At 41.2% G+C, this 23,152-nt stretch overlaps 3 long non-coding RNA genes across 17 annotated transcripts in view; 1 reads left to right on the forward strand and 2 right to left on the reverse strand.

Moving 5' to 3' along the window:
- Positions 1-23,152, forward strand: part of LOC143649999 (uncharacterized) — a 99,431-nt gene that overhangs the window by 34,831 nt on the left and 41,448 nt on the right. The gene's annotated exons all lie outside the window — the stretch shown is intronic.
- On the reverse strand, positions 5,828-12,566 carry LOC143650001 (uncharacterized). Of its 2 annotated transcripts, XR_013159313.1 has the most exons (3): positions 12,203-12,566; positions 9,495-9,619; positions 5,828-6,338 (listed from the first exon to the last, which is right to left on the reverse strand). It is a non-coding gene; the product is annotated as an uncharacterized LOC143650001 (long non-coding RNA). The 2 variants fall into 2 exon arrangements; XR_013159312.1 differs by lacking the exon at positions 9,495-9,619.
- LOC143650000 (uncharacterized) lies at positions 18,085-22,158 on the reverse strand. The gene is made up of 4 exons (XR_013159311.1): positions 22,086-22,158; positions 20,666-20,712; positions 18,485-18,687; positions 18,085-18,395 (listed from the first exon to the last, which is right to left on the reverse strand). It is a non-coding gene; the product is annotated as an uncharacterized LOC143650000 (long non-coding RNA).

The raw sequence follows: 23,152 nt of genomic DNA on the forward strand, positions 1-23,152 counted from the left end.
ATTAGAAGCTTGAGGAAATATCTAGACTGAATGTAAAGGGCTAAAGAATAAGGGATTTTTAACTTTTCCTCTGTAGATCCATTTGCTCGGGGTCATAGCTTTGGTATGTTTTCATTTTCAAGATGCCATTAGTGTTTTGGTACTTGATGCCTTGCACAACTGAACTCTGAAATGACGGTAGACTTTGATCACATTATTTTGAAATGAGGTATCGTTAGTTTTAAAACGACTTAAAATCTCTGTCAGTCCTCTTTGGAAAGCATCTTTTCCCCATATTCCCATGAAATAGATGTCCTGAGCCGGTTTTTCTACTTGGGCATTGAGTTGGCTGAATACAACAGAAGTAGTGGGATTTGCCGTCTGTCATTAGGCTCTTACATGGAGAGATTGTGTTTTAGGGTCTAATTTTGCTCTGGGCTACAGCCAAATTCCTCTAGAATCCCTCCAGAGTTTCCAGGCCTTCAATACTGTGTCAGTGGCAGTTTGCAGAAATTCCCTGGGAGATTCAACAGCCCATGGATAGGTTCGGTAGGTGGAAGGTGGGAAGAGCACACACTGAATAGAAGTGTGTGTGCGATGGGGCCAGCGCAGCCCAGACCCCCTGAGCAAGGTCATTGCGCGCCGCTCTAAAGAGCTTCTTATGAAGGAAAACAGATCAGATTTGGTTTTAGAGAAAATATCTCTACCTTTTAGCTTTAATAAGCAATTACCCACATAGTTAAATAAATTGAATTAAGAGAATGAAAAATAAACTTAAGAGTGTGGACCTCAATGTTCTTTAAAAATGCTTGTATAATTTTCCATGAAACATTCTTTTTGTTTATTTGAGAAAAGCAAATTCGTCATCTTTTCTGGCAGCCTCAAACTGTTTGGTCTTTAATTCCTAGAGGAACCATTTAACTCATTAAAGATGAGTCCCACTGCCCCAGCAAATGCCCACCGTCCCACCTGGATCCGGGGAATCCCTGTTAGGAGGAAGCTGATCAGATGCTTCGAGGTCATCGCCAAGAGAATGGCTCTCCATCCAGTCCCTGTTGGAGGCGCTGCACAGCACGTCCAAGACAAACTGAGGTCCTCTGGGAGAGGGCAGCTGCCTCTCTTGCCATTAGGCTGATCAGCTTTCTTCGCCTGCTCCCTTGTCCTAAGATGTTGAAACTTCCTTGCCAAGACAACGTTCTGGCTTGTGCAGATGCAAAAAGCAAGGCAGAAAGCCACTCACTTTGTTTTGCCTGGAAATGAATCTTGAACTCTCAAAGGAGCGCTTATTGTCATGTGGAAGCAACACCCTCCAAAGACAGCCCTTCTGGAGGCCAGCCTCCCCCAGTTGTAAAAGTGGAAAAGACCTTTGAGGAAGAGGCCTATCACAAAGCTCAAGCACTTTCTTTAGGACAGAGGGCTCAGGCAGGCTAAGTAGGGGACCCAGAGGGCTGTATGGACACTGCCTAAGATACTAGTTTGGAAGTAATGCTAAAATGCCCCTGGAATAAACTAGGACTATGATATAATCCAGCTCAGGTTTCTGCTTGCATGTGATCCTGTGGAAGTAAGTGGTTCCTTACTGCAAACTTCTCCACTGTTGATCTGCTCAACAAAGCATTTCTTTTTTTCTTTTTTTTTTTTTTGCAGCTTCCATGCACACATGGGGGCACAATTGCAGGCAAAGCCCTGGGCCCTGAGACCTGAGTCCATGCCCTGAGACCAGAGTCCCATTCAGACAGATGCCATGAGAAATCAAATAATGCCTAGTGTTCTCTGGGAATGAGGGATTTCCTTGATCTTTATTATTTAAATAAGCTCTTTAATGTGCCTCACAAAATATAGTCTGTCTTAGAAAATTGCTCATAATAATTGCATGCAGTCATTCTCTTGTTTTGAGGATAAAGAAAGAAGTCTATGATTTTCCTTCACAGATGTTTCCCACCCCTACAATTATGGGTTGAATTGTGTCCCCCTCCCTCCAAAAGACATGCTCGAGTCCTCACCCCTAGTCCTGTGAATGTGACCTTATTTGGAAATAGGGTCTTTGAAGTTATTATTAAAGATGTGGCCAAACTTCTTTAAGGTAGGTCCTAATCCAATATGACTGATGTCATTAGAAAGAGAGAGGAAACACAGACACAACATGGGGAGAATGCCATGTGAAGAGGGAGACAAGAAGGATGGCCAGATGAAAAAGGAAGCAGAGATGCACCTACAGACCAAGAACTGCCAAGGATTGCTAGCAAGCTCCAGAAGATAGAAGTGGTAAGGAAGGACTCTCCCCCACAGGCTTCAGATAGATCATGGCCCTGCTGATACCTTGGTTCCAGAATGTCCAGTTCTGGACACTGGAATACATTTCTATTGTTTTGAGCCATCCAGTTTGGGAACTTTGCTACTGCAGCCTGAGGAAACCAAGACACCCACCAATGTTGAACAAATATGCTTTAAAAGAAAGCTACATTAATTATTGTTTTAAGGGAGCCCATTTCTCTATTTGGTGTTGATTTGCTAGTTAATTGGTTTCTTCCACCTGCACCACTTTGCCTTCCTGGGTAGGAATGTATTGCTGGGAGCAGAACATCTGGCCTAGAGCTGTCAACATTCCGATGGAGTGTTTCTCACTCACAGGCTAGGATGACCAGTGACAGTGATCATCTGTACTGGTTTGGGACTAAAAGGTTTCAGTGCTAAAACCAGGAAGGTCCTGGGTAAATGAGAATGACCACTGATCACTGTATCATAAACTCACGTGGGAATTGCCAGTGTGGGACCCACTTGTCTGGGCTCAGAACCTATTTCCATTATTTAACTTGAGATACAATTTACTTGAGATGTAAATTACTTTATTTCTGTGCTCCTCAGTTTCTACATCTGAAAATTGGGGAAGAGAGCATTTGCCTCTTAGGGATATTATGAAGCAAAAATGAACTAATGTATGCAGTGCCATGGTTTTGGAGCTTTATGTACCCCCAGAAAAACATGTTCTTAAACTTGATCTATTCCTATGAGTGTGAACCCATCGTAAGCAAGACTTTTTGATGAGGTTACTTCAGTTAAGGCGTGACACCCCTCAATCAGAATGGGTCTTAATCCTGTTATTGGAGTCCTTTATAAGTAGATTGAAATTTAGACTGAGAGAAAGCCACGAGGGAGAATCCAAAAGCTGAATATCAATGGAACCCAGAAAAGTGGGGAGAGGCCAGAGAAGCCACCATGCGCCTTGATATGTGACAGAGGGACCCAGTACCGAGATCACCAGCAGCCAGCTTCAGAATGCCGGTGTTCCTTGACAAAGCATTGCCTGGATGATCCCTTGATTTAGACACTTTTCCTAACTTCAAAACTGTGGGCCAATAAAGTCCCATTGTTCAAGGCAGCCCATTGCTTGGTATTTGTTTGAGCAATTTGGGAAACTAAACCTGTAGGTAGTATGTCTCACTCTGTGCCAGGCACATAGAAAACATAAATGGTAGCTATTATTAATATAGGCATTATTATTATTTGGGGTTAAAATTGCTTCTTAGTTTTCTGGTAGTGGAGTGGTGACATGATATCAGCATAGAGCTATCAAGAAAAGGACAAATAACATGACAGTTTAAGAAGGTGGGAAGGTATGGGGTAGTGTTACTCCTTTTGGGAATTCTTTTGTCAAAATGGAAAGTTTTGCTTTTAAAAGTTTGAGTACCAATAAGGGCAAGTTTTGATTACCTGGAAACAGCAGGCAAATGGAAATCTTGGATAAAGGAAGGTACATGCTGTGCCCGAGGCTCTGCAGGCCTCCCCAGCACTTTCGCTGGGAGGCAGAGTATCAGCTGCAGACCCTTGGCATGCACCGTGAAAACCTCCCCGGCATCAGCAGTGGGGCTCTAGGCACATGTGTTTTAGATCATTGCTAATAGAGTCAACTTTTGAAGCTCTTATTTCCTGTCTTCTGGCTTGTAAATTTCTGCTGAGTCATTTGACCTCGTGGCTCTTCCGAAACAGTAGTCACATGACCAGAGACACCATTGGCAGTCTGAAGCTTGCCTGGGGGCACGTATTTTTTTCAAACTCAATTTGGTCTATATGCACAGATCACTGCTGGGCACTGAGTTAGGGACTTGGAACTTAGAAGGAGGCCTACATTTGTACCAAAAGAGATTGATTTCTAGGAAGGACGCCGGGCCCACGTCCAAGAACTATATTATGTATCATTTTTCTGTGAGTCTGCAACTCCCTTAATAAGAATAAATTAAAAAAAAATACTTTTATAGAAACATAAACCAGTGACTGAGAAGTGCAGAGTAATTTATTATAACTGGAGAGAGAACCACAAAAGTTCTGCACCAACTGTGAGGTTGTGGGCCAGCCTCAGTTTACTGCCATGAGACTTCTGCATCCTCCCTTGAGTGATCTCATGCACTTAGATGGCAACAACTGCTGCCATTGTGCCAGGGTCTCCCAAATCATATTGCCGAGCCACACCTCTCCTCCACTTCCTGATCCAGCCATGTTTTTGGTTGATTCACAAGTCCCTAGAACTCAGCATGCCCAATCCATCTGCTCACTTTTCTCTCCAATCCCGTTTACTTTCTGAGTCCTACTTTATGAATGGCACCATCATCCATCCATTGAACCCAAACCCCAAATCTTCTCCTACATCTCCCACATTCATTCCATCCCAGAGTTCTGCATAATCCTCTTAAGTATCTTTTTGAATCCATCCTGACTCCCAATCCCAGTTGTCATTGCTCCAAATTGAAATCTCATCCTCTCCCTCCTGGACCACTTCAGTATCGTCCCATCTATCCTCCCCACTGCCTGAGCACCCTTTCTAAAGTCTAAGGCATGCCATGAGCCTTTCTTACTTAGAACCCTTCAGTGGCTGCCAATTTCCTTTATGGTAAAATCCAAACTCCTTGAAATATATTTGTCTGTGATCTGACTTCCAAGTTCCCCTCTTGAGTCATTTCCTACCACCCTTTCATCCCTCCCTTTACACTCTACCTCAAACCACACTCAGCTACTCATAGTGCCACACGGACCACATTTTCTCTTTCATAATCTGAATGTCCTCTTTCCCTTGCCTGGCACTCCTTTAGTATCCTTCTTTGTCTGCCCTGCCCCTACTCATCAGGCCTGAGGTCCATAATCTTCCTCAGGAAACCTCTCTCATCCTGCTGAGCCACCAGGACTGCCTTCAGACTCTCTGAACACATGCTGTGCACCAATCATGGCAGTGATCGTAGTGAATTGTAATAGCATGTACATTGTCTATTCCCTCAGTAGTCTGTGAGCTCCGCGAGTGTGGGCAGTATGCCTTCATCCTCTTTGTCTCTCCAGGGCCTGGTATGGCAGCTGGCCTTTGATTAATGCTTGTGGAATAGATGGATGACTGAATCCCTGTCCCCTCACAGGGTACGGTGAGAATTCAACAGTGACATACCTGGCAAACTGTAAAAGTTTGCTAGGAATATTGCTGAGAGTAAGATGTTGAGCTGCGATGTCCTAGGAAGTCTGGAGAGAGATGGGATGGATCTAAGTACAATACATATGACCTGGGGATATTACTTAAGGGAAATGAACATCTTAAGACATCACCTTAGACCACATGTTCTCGGCGGGGGGCAGAGGGGGTGTAATTCTTGTATGGCTCTGGTTTCATTTAGCACAAACACTCATCCAATGAGGCAAATAATCAATAAGCAAACACATAGATGGAAGCCAGGGCTTCCTTATGTTTATATAAATCTTTATTTAAAAGTGCAACAAACAAGATTTTTGGAACAACAAACTCTTAATCTTCATTGGCAGATATTGTTCAGGTTTACTAAAGCTGCTGAAATACAATATACCAGAAATGGACTGTCTTTTAACCATGTGGGTTTATTAGCTTGCAAATTTACAGTTCTAAAGCCATGAAACTGACCCAATTAAGGCATCAACAGCATGATACGTTCTCTGAAGACAGGCTGCTGGCATCCAGGGTTCCTTCGCTGGAGAGTAAGGCACATGGCTGATGTCTACTGATCCTTCACTCACAGGTCTCATTGCTTTCAGTTTCTGTTCCAGCGGCCTCCTCAGTGAACTTCTGTGTGTTTCACTCTAAGCTCTTTAGGCTGTTTCTGTCTTTTATCCTCATAAAGAACTCCAGTAAACAGTCAAGACCCACCTGGAACTGGGTGGGTCACATCCCAATTGAAAAACCTAATCAAAAGTTCCCAACCACAATAGGTCTGCACCCACAAAAACATGGCCTTTTCTGGTATACGTAACAGCTTCAAACCAGCCAGATGTAGACTAGATGTTGATGGCATTTGATTTTGTTGGGTGGTGCCAACAAAATCCATGTTCTCCCTGCCAATGATGCCTCTTCCCTGTGAAGAGAGGCAGAGAGCGAGCGAGAATAGCAAATGGAAGGCAAAGTACTGTATTATTTTGGGGAGTCCTGCACAAGTAGAGGAATACTCACTCCTCTACTTCTCTTACCACCCACATTCCCCACCTCTCAGAGAAGTCTGGGGAAGCTGAATTGGAGCACACAATTAGGGCCTTCTATATAGTGAATTCAGATCTCAGGCCTTCATCACTCCCTGGGCTAGAGAAAGAGGGAGAGAATAAATAAGGATTCTAAATGTGGGGGCGGGGGTGGTGGTGGTGGTGACTGGTCAGGGGCATGTGGATGTCTGTTGGATGGATGAAAAGGCTCCTGAAATTAATGTTGTAAAAACGGAATCCTCGGGGGTGCATAGTGGTTCAGTGGTAGAATGCTCGCCTTCCATGCGGGAGACCCGGGTTCGATTCCCAGACCATCATGTGCCCAAAAACAAACAAACAAACAAAAAACCACGGAATCCTCGGATTGTTGTAAAAGTAAAATCCTTTATTACCTCGGTAGTCCAGCCATATTTGCAAGAATATCTGCCTTGTGGGAAAATAGAAGGATGTAGACAAAAAGGAGGGTTCTTTCTCCTTACAGCCCCACCCCACCCCCACATGTCTTGGAAGGTAGTTAGATGGCACATTAATTAATTAACTAACCCAAGTGCTTATTTAGTACTTACTGTGTGCGATGTTCTTTAGCTTTGGGGGCTGTAAAAAGGGTAAAAATACAGAGTCCTTGCCCTCCAGCAGTCTGTTGTTTCATTGGGATTTATCTGTCTAAATCCTATTCTTGAAGTTTTCTTTGGTCGCATTTCTGTCTGTGACAATATGGCTAAAAGTAAAATTGTGGCCTCCCAAAAAGTTTTGCAAAAAGGGATCCCTCACCCTTTCTTAGTGGTCACTCCCTTCTCCTCTTCGCCCTCTTTCTCTCTCCTAAATTCAGAAGTTTGTGCAAGCACAAGGTAAAGTGGGGGAGTGTGGGAGAAGAGTCATTCTCAACTCCTGCCACACAGGCTTTCTGCCACAAATAGACTCATGTCCTATATGGCTCTCAGCCAGGCTGAGAGGGAGGATGTGGGCCCTGAATTTTCCAGCAGTTTTTAGCGTTGCTGCATGAGTGTATTGAAGTTCCTTGTGTTACTTAAAATAGAACTCCTAAGAGGCACATACATGACTTCAAGTTTTCTCAGCGTTATCATGATTTTTATTTCAAAAGCTAATTTAAGAAATGGTTTGGTGCATTTCCCCAAATAAACAGCTTGGTTCAAAAGATGCTCAAGTTGTTGAAATAAGCTACCCTGAGCATGAATCTCAGAACTTCAAGGGGTGGTGAGAGTTCAGTTTATATAAACCAAGGGTGGGAGAGTCATGGACTGTTTACAAAGTAGATGTTGGTGCCCATCCTTCTGATCACCAGCTGCATGAATGGAACCAGTTGCAGGGTTTCTCATCCCATATGCCCTGTTGGGGAATGAAGACTGCAAAAGAGGTGCCAGTCTGATTGGTGTCAGCGGACTTTACGGCCAAGCAGAAATGGCTCACACCATGTCCCACATGGGGCCACTCTGAGAGTCTAGAAACATGTGGGAGTCAGCACTCAGGTAGGAGACCAGAAGGAAAGCTGGTTTAAGGAGAGAATATCATGGTGTGATGCATCCTTTCCTCTCTGCCCTTAATTTCTCAACAAAGTAAGGAAGGAGGGGCAGGAGGAAAGATTAGAGAAAGGAGAACACCAAGCTCTTTCAACGGACAGCTTTATTTTTATTATGGGTTAATAATTCATAAAGAATTATGAGTAGCTACTCACAAGAATAAAGGGCTCTCAAATGGCATGTTTCTGCAACCTAGAATGTCACATGCACAGAACCGGAAGTTAAACGTCTACTGGACTTGAATGGCATCTAGAACCACTCATCTAAAAAACAGCCTGCCCACAGAGGAAGAAATTTAAATGGCCAAACAAATATGAGAGCTACTCAACCTTACTAAAACTTATAAAAAGGCAAATTAAACATGATATATATCTATTTGCCTGCCAGGCACAGGTTAAGCAGTTTAATGGTGCCATTTGTTTTTCTAGTTCAGAAAGTAGAATGGGCCACCTTTTTCCTTCCCTCCCACTCAGTGGCCTATTGAAATGGCAGTAAAGACATACAAAAGGGAGCAGATCCACAATGGTGCGGAGGGCACAGGTAGGACAACAGAGTTTTGGATAACTTTCTGTATGACAGAAAACAGGTGAAGTTGAATCACCAAGTAAATCAAGGTAGGATGTAGTATGTGAGGTATGGGAAGATTGGTGCACTAGAGAGCTGTCTTCCTGAGACAGGAAGCCATCTTCTTTGGAGAGAAAACCAGCTTCCTGGGGGCTCCTGAAGAGACATAAAGCTCTGAGTTGATAGTAAAGGAAAGCAGGAATGGAAAGTAGGTCAACAATCACTATCACTATTTGAAGAGCTATCTAGAGCAGCTGAGCCAGTTCCCTACCCTGATTCCTATCACCTCCCTACCTCTTGGTCACCCGGAGAGATGAGCCACATATCTGCTTTTTAAGGGAATTCATCTACCTGGGGAGGTCTAGGGCTCCTTGAGGAAAGATAAAACCTTCCTTGTTTGGGACCAAGGGAGAGGGCATGTAGGGGAATGGGGAGTGGCCCATTTGTCTGCTTTGTACCCCTCCTGTAACCTAAATGAGCAAAGCCAGTCCATGTGCTGTCCCTATATACCTTTACTTGTAAACATGAACAGATTAGCAAGGGCCACCAGAGTTCCTTGAAATTAAACAATTCAAAATGAAGGCTGGAAGACAAAATTTGAGGAAATGTTTCAGAATATAGAGCAGAAAGAGAGAGTTGGAAAATATGAGAAAAAGGTTAAAAGGTATGTAGGATCAATCCTGGAATGACAACATCCATCTAATGGAAATTGTACAAGAAAACACAGAGGGCATAAGGACAGAAAATTATCATAGTAAAGACAAGGACTCAAACATTTACTCACCTTTTCTGAAAGATTACTTGTGGGTGCCCTCCAGTAAGATGGAAGAGGAATTCAAGAAACAGAAAGTCATAGGAGCCAAGAAGCAATAGAACTAACTTAAGGGTACAATTAAAAAAAATAAAAAACATGCTGGAAACTGTGATACATACCTCAAAGATAATCAGGCGAAATTAGGCCATTCAAAAATGGTATGCTCAAGAAATTAGATGATCTTAATGATGTGGTAAAGAGAATATATGTTTCTATTGTCAATTTTTTTTAAAGGAAGTTGAAGCTTCAGGAAAAAAAAAAAAAGAAAAAACAAAAATCAGGGGTAAATCCTAATCCAAATAAGGAAGAACCTATATTAAGTTATAGTTTTGAGGAACTGATTATGTTAAGAAAAGATAATTCATTTGATTTTGACTTTTGAACATTCTTTTTTGAGTGACCCAGAAATATTTTGTCTTATTTGATTCTTCAGCAAATAATTTTTATGTATTTATAGGGAACTAAAAATGCCTATTTTTTTATTTTTAGAATCAATCTTTACATAAAGCATGAAAGACTACCCTTTGGTTTCAGGATAGAATATAATTATTGAAAACTAGCCCATAGGAAAGGAATGGTGGTGATGGCAGAAGTCAGGTTGTGAGGGAAGTAGGAAGAAAGGATGGAGGGAAAGACAAGTGATGATTTCCTTTATACATGATGAGGATTCAAGTGGAATATAGACTAACATTATGAAGGTGATAGAGATAGAGGTGGAGGAAGAATAAGTTAGCAAAAACTCTCACATGGCAGAAGTCAATAAATACCATCGAAAATTGACAAAGAAATAGATGTACAAACATATAATTTAGTATTTTGTTTCAACTCTGAAAGAGAACTAAAACCAAAATTGGGGAAAGTTGGCTGCTATAGAGGAGTGGAACAGGATGAGGCGGGAACATTTTGTTTCCTAGTGTGCTGTGCTACTTACCTGTGTTTTTCAACACATATAGCTATTACTCTTAAAATAAAAAGGGAAATAATAATAATAAGTGATGTTATTAGGCTCTCTAATACTCTGTTTTTAAGAGTGAAAACTGAATTGCTCCAAACTTCTAAAAGGCAGTTTTGTAATATCAAAAAGACCAGGCTTATCTCTAATAATAATATTGTATACGTTTCCACATCCCCTGGATGATGTTGAGAAACAGTTGTCAAACCAACCAAAAAGGAGCCAGAAGAATATTGAAAGATTTCCTTCATTGCACAAGCACATGGACATGCACACATAACATGCCCACGTCCTGCCATGAGTCTTACATACTGACTTGTAAAGATGGAAATATCAGCCACCCAGGTTCTTAAGAGTTCTCCTGTCTCAGCTTTTATCCTTTTTTCATGATCCTTACATGGAAGCCTGTCTCTGGTGGTTTCTCCATCCTCACATGACTCATTCTGGTTTCTTTCTGTGGAAGCTTTCCCCTCCTGCCAGAAGTCTGAGGCTGACCACAGCATTCTAACCCCCTGTGCGCTGGCCGCCACCATGGGCACGCCCTTCAGTTCATTTGTCCTCTCCTTGTGGTCATTCAGAAGAGGCGCTATGTTCCGAATGTGGTCAGTCTATTAGAGAGGTGGTCCCCAGGGCCTGACACGCTCGCTCCCCTGTGTCACCGCTGAGGCTGTGGGAAGAGAACAATATCGCCTGTGGACGGCCATCGCAGCGGCTGTCCAACTGGACTCCAACAGGGGAGCCGGGTTCCCGCCATGATTCGGTGATGAGACTCCTGGGGATGCCTATGGTCTAACTACACTTTTGTTGGTCATTACAGTTAACACATAATTACTCACAACAGCTATCTCCATCCGAGATGAGAAAACTGATGTTCAGGGAGAGTAAGTCAATTGTCCATGATCACTCAGACAGAAAATAAGAAAGTAAGTATTGAGATTCAGAGGTTCTGATTTCTACTCTTGGGCTTTTCACATTTAGGACGTCTCTCAAGTGCGGTAGTTGTTGGGATTAAACAAGAAATTCTTTATTCTGCTTCAGAGTTTCATTGAAATCTTGATTCTGGATATTGATTTACAATATCTTATCTTGTTGGGCTTTGGACTGAACACTAACTTTGCCACCTATCAGCAGTGTGTGCTGGGGCGACTTCATACAACAGCTCTGAGTGTCAGCTTCCTAATCTATAAAACAGAGATAAAGTACTTACTTCACCATTTCTTAGGAAACATACACGGAAGTAATAAGTGGCAGAGGAGCATGATATATGCAACCTGCTTCCAATGTTTAGAAAATAGTTAGATATAGATATAGATAAATATTGATAACTGACATGATACAGCAAATGTGGCAAAATGTTAAAGTTGCTAAATCTGGGTAAGGGGTATGTTGAAGTTCTCTATATTAATTCTGCACACATTTTGAAACTTATTCTTTTAAGTTTAAAATGATTTCAAAATAATTTTTTTTATAAAGGGGGAAGATAAGACTGGGCCCAACAGAAAAACAAAGAGACTGCTGGTTTCAAATGCATCACTGGGTGCTCTGGAGGCCAATAACTATATTGGGTTACACGCCCCTGCAGTAATCTGACTTTGTGTTGGAGGAGCAGGAAACAGAAATCTCTGTGGTTGGGCTAAGTCCCTCCAGTGTAACCCAAGTTCCCTTTCCTCTCCATGCAGCTGCGTGCGAGGAGTTCTCCATTTAGGGAGAAAGTCTTAGGTGAGTAGGAGGAGCTGCCTAACAACAGGAGGTAAATACAGAGGAGACACAGCATGAGGCCTGCCACCCCAGGATTCAAAGTCCTCTAGTTACCCCTTTCCCTCCTCACTTCCTCTCCCAAATGTGGATGGAAATATGAAGCCACAATTCACTCACAGTTATTCATTCTGATGACAAGAAGCCGCCTCCAATGAAATATTTCACAGCTCTTGGCTTCCACTTCCCAGGAGATGTGCTTTTTTCCGTCCCGACTTGCTTAAATGGCCCTGAGACTGGGCACATTCAGGCAGTGCTGGCTCCCCTGGGAAGGAGCCCAGGCAGGGGCCGGCCTGATGACTGAGGCTGAGGGGATAAATCGCTCCATTGTCCCTTCAAATGGGGGTAAGAGGACTAGTGCCAGTGACACAAAGTACTCAATCTTCCTTCCACTCAGGCTGGGGCTTTGGAAACAGAGGTAAACACAGAACCTGATATGCCAGTACCCTGTGGAGCCACAAAATGAGGATGTTGCCACAGCCACTCCTCCTTCCCCTCCACTTCCTTCCCAGGAGGTTGCTCTGTGCTCCCGGCCCCCGCCCCTGCCCCACCGCTACCTTGGCCACAGTTGATTGGTTGACTGGACTAGCATCAACGCCCGACCCCAGCTGAGATCCTCTCTCCCAGGAATTTGGAAATGGAGCCTCAGAGAGACTAAACATGCTGGACTAGAAGTTCTTCATCCCGTCTCCCCGTTGAAATTGCCCAGGGAATTTTGAATACAAACAAACAAGAACGGTGACCAGGCCTTCTTCCCAGATTCTGAATTTAATTGGTCCAGGTTGGAACTGATCTGTTTGTGGAATCACAAGTGATCTTGATTCCTCATTCCTCTACTTAGGGGCTCCTGGCCCTCCTCGGGCCTGGGTGTGTTTCCCGCACGTGAATCTGCCCAGTAAAATCACCTTTCTTCTTAAAGCGGTTTGAGTGGCTTCTATTACGTGCAAAAAAGTCATTCTCACAGTCCGTCCATCCTGTCGCTCAGAAATGTCTCTCAATTTATCCTCATGGCCTTTCTGATGGCATCTCATCATTTCCCCTTCCTCTTCAAATGACCTCTCTCCTGCAGTTTCCCTTCTCTCTCAGCCAGTCTCCACATAAAACTCAGCACTCCCAAACACAGTGTCCTTTACTTTTCCTCATGGCCTGTTACAAACAAGACAGTTCTGCATAAATTGACCTGTGATATCTCTGATATGTTACTTACGGAAAATGGAAAGAAAATAAAAACAATTTGCAGAACAGCAGGTATAGGATAATTTAGTTTTTCATTTTAAAATGGGATTTACAGATGTACACATAAATATGCATGTATAAATTTAGAGAAAAGAAAAGCTATCTACCAAACTTTTAATAGGTTTCGCTGGTGGGGTAGTTCTGGATGGGCAGAGAAAGTATTTCCAAAATGTCTTGCTTTATGTGATATTTAGCAAATGATGCCCCCAGCTGCTTCCCAGTGTCCCTTTTGCCACATGCCTTCTAGCTCTTCTGGACTTTTCATTATTTCCCACATATAGCATCCCCTTTCAGGCAGTTATGGCATCACTCATTCTATTTCTTCTACTTGAAATGCCTGTACTCCATTCTTCGCCTGGTACACTTCTACTTTTCTGTTTCAGTGCAATTCAAATGTCACCTCCTCAGGGAGGTCTTTATAAACAACCGATCCCTGTCCCATGACAGGGTTGTTCCATCCCAGTCACCCAAATAGTCTCCCAGTTCTGTGTCTGCTGTAATGCTTCCAAATAGTATCAAGGCTGATGTGATCCTATGATTGTCTCCCCCACTGGAGGTGAGCTTCTTGAAGGAGGGGGTGAGGCTTATTCATCTTCATCTCTTTGCTTCTAGCAAAACACTGGACAAATAACGTGAAGGAAATCTTGGTTGGTTGGTTGAATGAATGAATGAATGAATGAATGAATGAGTCAGTGGGCTCTTGCACACCAGGTCGAGCCTTCCTTTGACTCTATCAGGTGAAGCTGAGCAATATGAACTTGTTACAGCCCTACTTCTGAGCTGGTCTCATAAGGACGTGCTGGATTTTTTTTTTAAACCAGCTAGTAGACTCAGCCACCATGCTGGGATAGGAGTTGTTGATGTGGTGTGTTAAATATCATGAAGATGAACCAAAAATGTGTTTCTAGTGGCTAGCTGACTAATAAAATAACAAGGCTGTGCTTATTCTAAAAAATATCTAAGTGATGGGACATGACTTATTTCTGCATGAGTAGTCACTATTTCTCTCTCTCTCCTAGCACTCTAAAGATAATCCTTCAATTGCAGAATCCCTAGCTTGTTCCTACTTCTAAAGAAGAATTCCTTCCTGCTGGGAGAACATCTAAATCAAGCAATATAATAAAATCCCAAGGAAGAAGAGGTAGAGGGAGAATTTTCTTCAGGGGTATGAGGACAGTTTCATCCCAGCAACTATCAGCAAAGAGAACTGAAAAGGAAAGGGAGATTTAGTATTTCATCAGTGTTTAAGAGCTCCCAGCTCCATCAGTCCTCTCGAATGATTTGCATAAAGGATGAGTAAAGAATGGAATTCCTTTTAAATTATATATTGGGCTTTGCCTCATGCTTCTTAAATGTGCATTGTCCCAAGGCTGACGCGCAGGAATTCAGACTTTGTAGATTTTATACCTATACATGGATGAGAAGGTCCTGCAAAAAGACACAAGCATGCCTTCCATCCAAGGTTTTGCTGGCTCTGTGAGAGAGAATGGAGTCATGGCAAGTAGAGGCTTCAGAGTTCCTAGAGCTGGTCGGTTCTAGGAGCATATGGGGAGGCAGCCAGGACAATGAAGGACTGGATCTCGGGGGTGGGGGTAAAGAAGGGCCACCAAAACAAGGCATTGTCCTCACCGTTCCTTTGGTCTCTCAGGAGTGTTCAGGAATTCCCGGGGGTGGGTTGGAGGGAGAAATGGGACACTCTGGAACTAGTTTAGCACCTTGATATAGGTCCCGTGGAGGCAGCCTCTGATTGGACGGGCTTCCACTCAGACCAGGGACTACCCTGGGAGCTGCCAAACTATGGCCATGGGGACCAATACTGGGAGGTGATGGCTCTGGAACATCCAGGGATTATTTTAGTTTTTATTTACGTTTTTAATTAAAGAAGTTGTCAGTTTACAGAAAAATCATGCATAAAATATAGGGTTCCCATATACCACTCTATTATTAACACCTTGCATTACTGTGGTACATCTGTTATAATTGATGAAAACATATTTTTTATAATTGTACTAACTATATAGTCCATGGTTTAACTTAGGGTTCACTGTGTTGTACAGTTCCATGGGATTTTTTTAAAACATGAATTACAGCAGCTTTATTTTGTAATAGCCAAAAATTGTAAACAATCCATATTTCTTTCAGTGGCTGAATGATACATCATTAGCCATTAGAAATTGCAAATTAGCACATAATTAGATAGCACTCACACTGATCAGACTGGCTAAAATAAAAAATAGTGACAACTTCAAATACTGGCAAGGATCAGACAAACCAGGAATAAAATTTAAAAACTAGAATAAAAAGTTATTCTAGTAACATATTTAGTATCTAAAATTTCAAATATACAATCTAGGGCTGTTAAATAAGTTCACAATGTTATGTTACCATCATCACCACATTTACCAAAACTTTCTGATCAAAAGAAACTCCGTACCTTTTAAGCCTTAACTCCTTATTTCCTACCTCTACCCTGTCACCTGGTAAACTATATTCTAGGTTTTGCCTTTATAAGTTTGTTTATGGTAATTATTTCATGTCAGTGAGATCATAGAATATTTGTCTTTTTGTGTCCTTTTGATGTCTTCATTCCTTTTATGGCCGAATAATACTCCATTGTGTGCATATATAGCACATTTCATTTATCCATTCATTAATTGATGGACCCTTGGCTTGCCTGCACCTTTCGGAACTTGTGAATAATACTGCTATGAACATCACTGCTATGTGAAAATATCTGTCCCAATCTGCGATTTCAATTCTTTTGGGAGTATACCTAGAAATGGAATTGCCAAGTCATATGGCAATACTATATTTAACTTTCTGAGGAACTGCCTGTTTTGATTTGCTAAAGCTGCCAGAATGCAATATATCAGAAATGGGTTGGCATTTAAAATGGTGATTTATTAGTTTACAAATTTACAGTTCTAAGACTGTGAAAATGTTCAAATTAAGGCATCAATAGGATGATACCTTCTGTGAAAAAAGGTTGCTGGTATTTGGGGTTCCTCTGTCAGAAAACAAGGCGTATGGCCAGCATCTGCTGTTACTTCGCTCCTGCATTTTGTAGCCTTTAGCTCCTGGTTCCAGGGTCTCCTCTCTGAGCTTCTGTGGGTCTTCTCTTTGAATCTCTGGGGCTTTTCTCTCTGAATTCTCTCAGCTCTTTCTGTCTCTTACTCTCTCATAAAGGACTCCAGTAAAATTAAGACCCACCTTGAGTGGGGTAGAACATATCTCAATTGAAATAACCTAATCAAAAGGTCCCACCCACAACAAGTCTCTGTCCATGGGAATGGATTAAAAGAACACGGCCTTTTCCGGGGTACATAACAGCTTCAAACCAGCACAATGCCATGTTGCCTTCCATTCCAGCTGCACCATTTAACATTGCTACCAACAATGAATGAGTGTTCCTATTTCTCTGCATCCTCCTCAGGACTTGCTATTTTCTGTTTTATGGTAACCTTTCTAGTGGCTGTGAAATGGTATTATGTCATGGTTTTGATTTGCATTTCCCTAACGGCTAATGATGATGAGCATCTTTTCACATGCTTTTTGGTCATTTGTATATCTTCTTTGGAGAGATGTATATTAAATTTTTTTTGCCCATTTTTAAATTTGGTTGTCTGTTTGCTGTTGAGTTGAAGGATTTCTTTATGTATTCTGTATATTAAACCCTTATCAGATATGTGGTTTCCAAATGTTTTCTCCCAGTGTGTAGATTGTCATTTTACTTTCATGATAAAATCCTTTGGGGCAAAAAAGTTTTTAATTTTGATGAGATCCTATTTATCTATCTTTCCTTTTGTTTCTTGTGCTTTAGTTGTACAGTCTAAGAAACCATTGTCTAACACAAGGTCCTAAAGATGCATCCCTACATTTTCTTCCTGGAGTTTGATAGTTCTGGCTCTTATGTTTAGGTCTCTGATCCATTTTCAATAAATTTTTGTAAGGGGTGTAAGGTAGGTGTTTCCCTTCATTTTTTGCAATGGAAATCTAGTTTCCCCAGCACCATTTGTTAGAGACTATTTTTTCCCAATTAAGTGGATTTGCCCCCTTGTCAAACAATCAGTTGGCTGTAAATGTGAGAATTGATATATGAACTCTCAGCTCAGTTCCATTAGCCTCCAGATCTGTCCTTGTGTCATTACCATGCTTTTTGTTTACTGTGGCTTTGTAATAAATTTTAATATCAGGAAGTGTTCTTTTTCAAAATGGCTTTGGCTATTCAGGGCCCTTACTCTTCCATATAAATTTGATGATGAGCTTTTCCATTTCTGCAAAGAAGGTTGTTTGTATTTTAACAGAGATTGTGTTGAATGTGTAAATAATTTCGGGTAGAATTGACATCTTAACAATACTTAGATTTTCAGTCCATGAACACAGAATATCATGGAATATCCTTCCATTTATTTAGGTTATTTTTTATTTCTTTCAGCAATGTTTTATAGTTTTCTGTGTATAAGTCCTTTACATGATTAGTTAAATTTCTTCCTAGATATTTGATTCTTTTAATTGCTATTGTAAATGCACTCTTTTCTTTGATTTTTTCTTTTTTTTGTTCATTACTAGTCTGAATACTAATATAAAACACTACTGATTTTGAGGTGTTGATCTTGCACCCCGCCACGTTGCTGAATTCCTTTGTTAGCTCTAAGAACTTTGTTACAGATTTTTCAGGATTTTCTGCATATAGGATCGTATATGCAAATAGGAAAAGTTTAACTTCTTCCTTTACACTGTGGATGCCTTTTATGTCTTTCCTTTTTTTGTCTAATTGCTCTGGCAATTAGAATAACTGGTAAAAGTGGGTATCCTTCTCTTGTTCCTGATCTTAGAGGGCAAGATTTCTGATATCCCAACAATAATTTACTCAAGCAGAAGCTTCTTGAGTAACTCATATTCCAGCCCCCAAAGTGGCTTCAGATCTTAAGATCAGAAGGAAAAAATCCCTGGGGTGATGTCAGTGTTAAAGAGTCATCACTTTAAGATGGGTTAACTCACTGTGGGGAGAATGACTTTTGATCACGGCAGACCTGGTCTATGTTTATTACTGAGAAGTTGAACTTGAGCAAGGAAACTGCAAAGATAAAGCAAGGTGGCTTAATAAAGGGAGGAATCATCTTGGATGGAAAGCAACAGCCAGAAGACGTGGGTTTGAAGACTTACCTGCTGCTGACATCTTAAATAATATTGGGCTCTCTGGTTTCCCATCTGAAAAACAGGATCTCTAATATCTTCCAAGTGAAAGTGTTTAGCACATAGTTCTTTTATTCATTCTACAAAAACGTCAAGGCCCTACTATGTGCCAGGCACTGGCTTCTGGGGACACGGGGAGGTGTGGTTCCTGTCCTCGTGGAGCTTACATTCTCCTAGAGGAAACAAAACATTGGATGAAAGTGGATTCCCCACTGCCTGCCCTCCTTTCTCCCACCCCACTTTCCTGTGGAATGGGCTTCAGCCAGTACTCTTAGACACTGATAGCAGGGCTAAGGGAAGACTGAGGACTCCACATTTTAGGACAGAGAAGAACCTTGACTTGATCACCTGGATGTAAACAGCCTCTCCATAATAAAAGATTTGTGGAAAAGCTCGAGAGGTTCAAGAATAAAGCCAGAAAATGTTACAGCCCCCTTCCAGGCCTTCTCAAGAAAACCATAAATCTTTTTTCAGGCCTACATCTGCAGCGAAGATAATCAAACCAGCATTTTAAACAACTCAGCTGGCATTAATAGGATGTTCGACAAGCTGTTTGTAGAGACTGATTGGAAGGTTGGAAAGGGGGCCCTACGAAGACAAATTAAAAGAACTGTGATTGCCAATTATAAGGGTAAAAAAAACATAATAATGATTTAACTAAGGTTGGGAATATATCAGCTTGTTTCCTGCTTTATAGAGAACTGTTTAAGATAAAATACATTTCCGTGGTAGTGGGAATCATGTAGGTTAGATACAGGGAAGAACTTCCTAACTTTAAAAATGCCAAAAGAGTGGAGGTTATAAAATGAAATCTGCTTTTTCATATTTGAGGGAACAAATTTGTAGCCCATATTCGTGTTTATTATCTGAGTCTGTCCTTCAAGGCTAAAACCAAAGAAATATCACCCAGTATCAATATTTATTATTTTTTAATTTAATTTTTAAATTTATTATATTTATTAAACATAATTCCAACATGCAAACATTCTTACCATATGATCATTCCATTTTACATATATAATCAGTAATTCACAGTATCATCACATAGTTGTATATTTATCATCATGATAATTTCTTAGACATTTGCATCAATTCAGAAAAAGAAACAAAAAGAAAACAGAAAAAATTCATACATACCATACCCCTTACCCTCCCCTTCCATTGATCACTGGCATTTCAATCTACTAAATTTATTTTAACATTTGTTTCTCCTATTATTTATTTATTTTTAATCCATATGTTTTACTCATCTGTCTATACCTTAGATAAAAGAAGCATCAGACACAATGTTCTCACATTCATACAGTCACATTGTGAAAGCTATATCATTATAAAATCATCTTCAAGAAACATGGCTACAGGAACACAGCTCTACATTTTCAGGATGTCCCCTCCAGCCTCTCCATTACACTTTATCTAAAAAGGTGATATCTATATTATGTGTAAGAATAACCTCCAGGATAACCTCTCGACTCTGTTTGGAATCTCTCAGCTATTGACACTTTATTTTGTCTCATTTCTCTCTTCCCTCTTTTGGTCTAGAAGCTTTCCCCAATCCCTTGGTGCTGAGTCCCAGCTCATTCTAGGATTTCTGTCCCATGTTGCCAGGAAGGTCTGCACCCCTGGGAGTCATGTTCCACGTAGAGAGGGGGAGGGCAGTGAGTTTCCTTGACATGTTGACTGAGAGAGAGAGGCCACATCTGAGCAATGAAAGAGGTTCTCTTGGGGGTGACTTAGGCCTGATTTTAAGTAGGCTTAGCCTATCCTTTGCGGGGTTAAGTTTCATATGAACAACCCCCCAGCTTGGGGGCTCAGCCTATTGCTTGGGTTGTCCCCACTGCTTGTGAGAATATCAAGAATTCTCCACTTGGGGAAGTTGAGTTTTCTCCCTTTCTCACCATTCTCCCAAGGGGACTTTGCAAATACTTTTTATTCACTGTTCAAATCACTCTGAAACTTATTGGGGCATCACTCTGGACAAACCTACAAAATCTCATGCCCTACTCAAGGTTCCATGTACTATGGTGTTCAATTAAGCTGGCCACATAAGTTATATGAGGAAATGCACTAGTCAAAATATAAATTTTATACCAAATAAACATTTTTTGCTTTATTCTCACGCATAAGTTAAAGTTTTAAAATATGAATTACCATCTATTTTCAACACCCTGCAGAATTGACATCCCTTTGTTCTTCTTCTGCAAAGACATTTTTAAATTTGTACGTTAGTCACTATCATTATACAGTCTAGGCATTCTGAGATTTTACCATCTAGTCTTTATCATATATCTTTCCTTCTGATTTCATTTGTGTCCCCAGGCCTCTTCCCTCTATCATTCTCACATTCAGCTTTGTTCAGTGTTCTAACATTATTGTATTACAGTTAGGTAGTATTGTACTATCCACTTCTGAATTTTTACAATCAGTTCCGTTGCACAATCTGTGTCCCTTCAGTTCCAATTACCCAATATCTACCCTATTTCTATCTTCTGATGACCTTTGTTCTTAACTGAAATTCTCCAAGTTCATTCATTAATGTTAGTTCATATCATTAGGACAAATGAGGACATTTGTCCTTTTGTTTCTGGCTAATCTCACTCAGCATAATGTCCTCAAGGTCCATCCATGTTGTTATATGCTTTATGACTTTATTTTGTCTTAGAGCTGTGTAATATTCCATCGTATGTATATACCAAAGCTTGTTTAGCCACTCGTCTGTTGATGGACATTTGAGCTATTTCCATCTCTTTGCAATTGTAAATAATGCTGCTGTAAACATTGGTGTACAAATGCCTGTTTGCGTCCTTGCCCTCATGTCCTCTGAGTAGATACCTAACAATGGTATTGCCGGATCATATGGCAGTTCTATACTTAGCTTCCTGAGGAACCACCAAACTGTCTTCCACACAGGTGTACAATTTTACATTCCCACCAGCAGTGGATAAGTGTGCCTCTTTCTCCACATCCTCTCCAGCACTTGTCATTTTCTGTTTTATTGATAATGGCCATTCTGGTGGGTGTGAGATGATATCTCATTGTGGTTTTGATTTGCATTTCCCTAATAGTCAGGGAAGTTGAGCATCTTTTCATGTGCCTCTTGGCCATTTGTATTTCCTCTTCTGAGAAGTGTCTGTTCAGGTCTTTTGCCCATTTTGTAATTGGATTGTCTGCCTTTTTGTTGTTGAGTTGAACAGTTTCTTTATATATTCTGGATACTAGACCTTTGTCTCAATGTTTATTAATCCTGTGCGTATGCAAGACTGGATACCTGCAGGCTTCAATTGTACTTGAAGACTCTGTATTCTCATAATTCCCCATTGGGCCTGTGAATTTAATTCTTTGGGCTGCTGTGACAAATTACCAAAAACTGGGTGGCCTACAAACAACAGAAATCTATTCTCTCAAAGTTCTGGAGGCTAGAAATCCCGAATCAAGGTGTTGGCAGGGCCATACTCCCTCTGAAACTTGTAGGGGAGAACACTTCCTTGCCTCTTCCTAACTTCTGACATTTTGCTGGCAATGCTTGGTGTTTGCTTGGCTATAAAACTGCAATCTCTGCCCCTATCGTTACCTGGGTTCTTCCCCCGTGTGTTAGTGGTGATGGCTCTCCTCATCTTCTTATAAGTGCACCAGTCATATTAGTGCCCATCCTAATTCAGTATGACCTCATCTTAACCTGATGACATTCATAAAGGCCTTATTTCCAAATAAGGTCAGTCACAGATACCAGAGGGTTAAGACTTCAACATATCTTTTGGGGGACACACAATTCAACCCATAACAGCCTCAGGTCCATCCTCTACTTTCTCTATCCAGCTCAATACCCACTCTAGGACCTATGCTGGGGTTCTTTGCCCTTGAACTTGCAGCTGAGTTTGGCCACTAAGAAGCACTGGCAGAAGTAATCAGGGGCTGAAGCTAAGTGAGGCTAGGGTTTCTATCCAAACCTTTTCCCCACTGGTTTGGCAGCTGTTGGATTACTCTACCAAAAGCTGCAGCTTCTGTTGGGTAACCTTTCCTACAGCTACAGTTCTCACTGGTCTCAGGTAAATGCTCCCTTTTCTTGTACCTTCAGGCCTAGAGTTGCTAACAAGCTGTTGCTAGCCCTGGGGTTCCCTTATCCCTTCCAGACATTTGTAAATAGTCCTTTAATAAACTCTCTTTAGTCATTCTTTTGAGTGGATGTGCCATCGGCTCCAGCTGGAATTCTGACTCATAGACTCTCTGAATTAGACTTGAGGAATTTCAGAAATTGTATTCAACATTTATTTAAATGAAAGAGTTTTCTGCAATTACTTTGTGTGACTGATAAATATTTGAGCACTTAATAATAATATCTAGACATTTTTGAATGTCTGGCACATGCCAGGTACTGGACTAAGCTATTTATGTGTGATTTCATCATTATAACAGCCTTGTGGTGAATGTGTTTTTAAACTCATTTTCAGGTAGGGAAATCAATGTTCACTACAGCTATGTATCTTGGCTGAGGCAACATCACCAGTAGAGGAGGCAGGATTTGTGCTTGGATTGGTTTGGTTTTTAAACTTAAATGGTAACTTCTATGCTTTATGCCTCCTCATACGATGATAATCATGAGAAGGTATTCAGGGAAATAAAGAAAACAAGGAGGAGGAA

This window comes from Tamandua tetradactyla, chromosome 11 (assembly GCF_023851605.1).
Source record: "Tamandua tetradactyla isolate mTamTet1 chromosome 11, mTamTet1.pri, whole genome shotgun sequence".
In the NCBI taxonomy this organism is placed as follows: domain Eukaryota; kingdom Metazoa; phylum Chordata; class Mammalia; order Pilosa; family Myrmecophagidae; genus Tamandua; species Tamandua tetradactyla.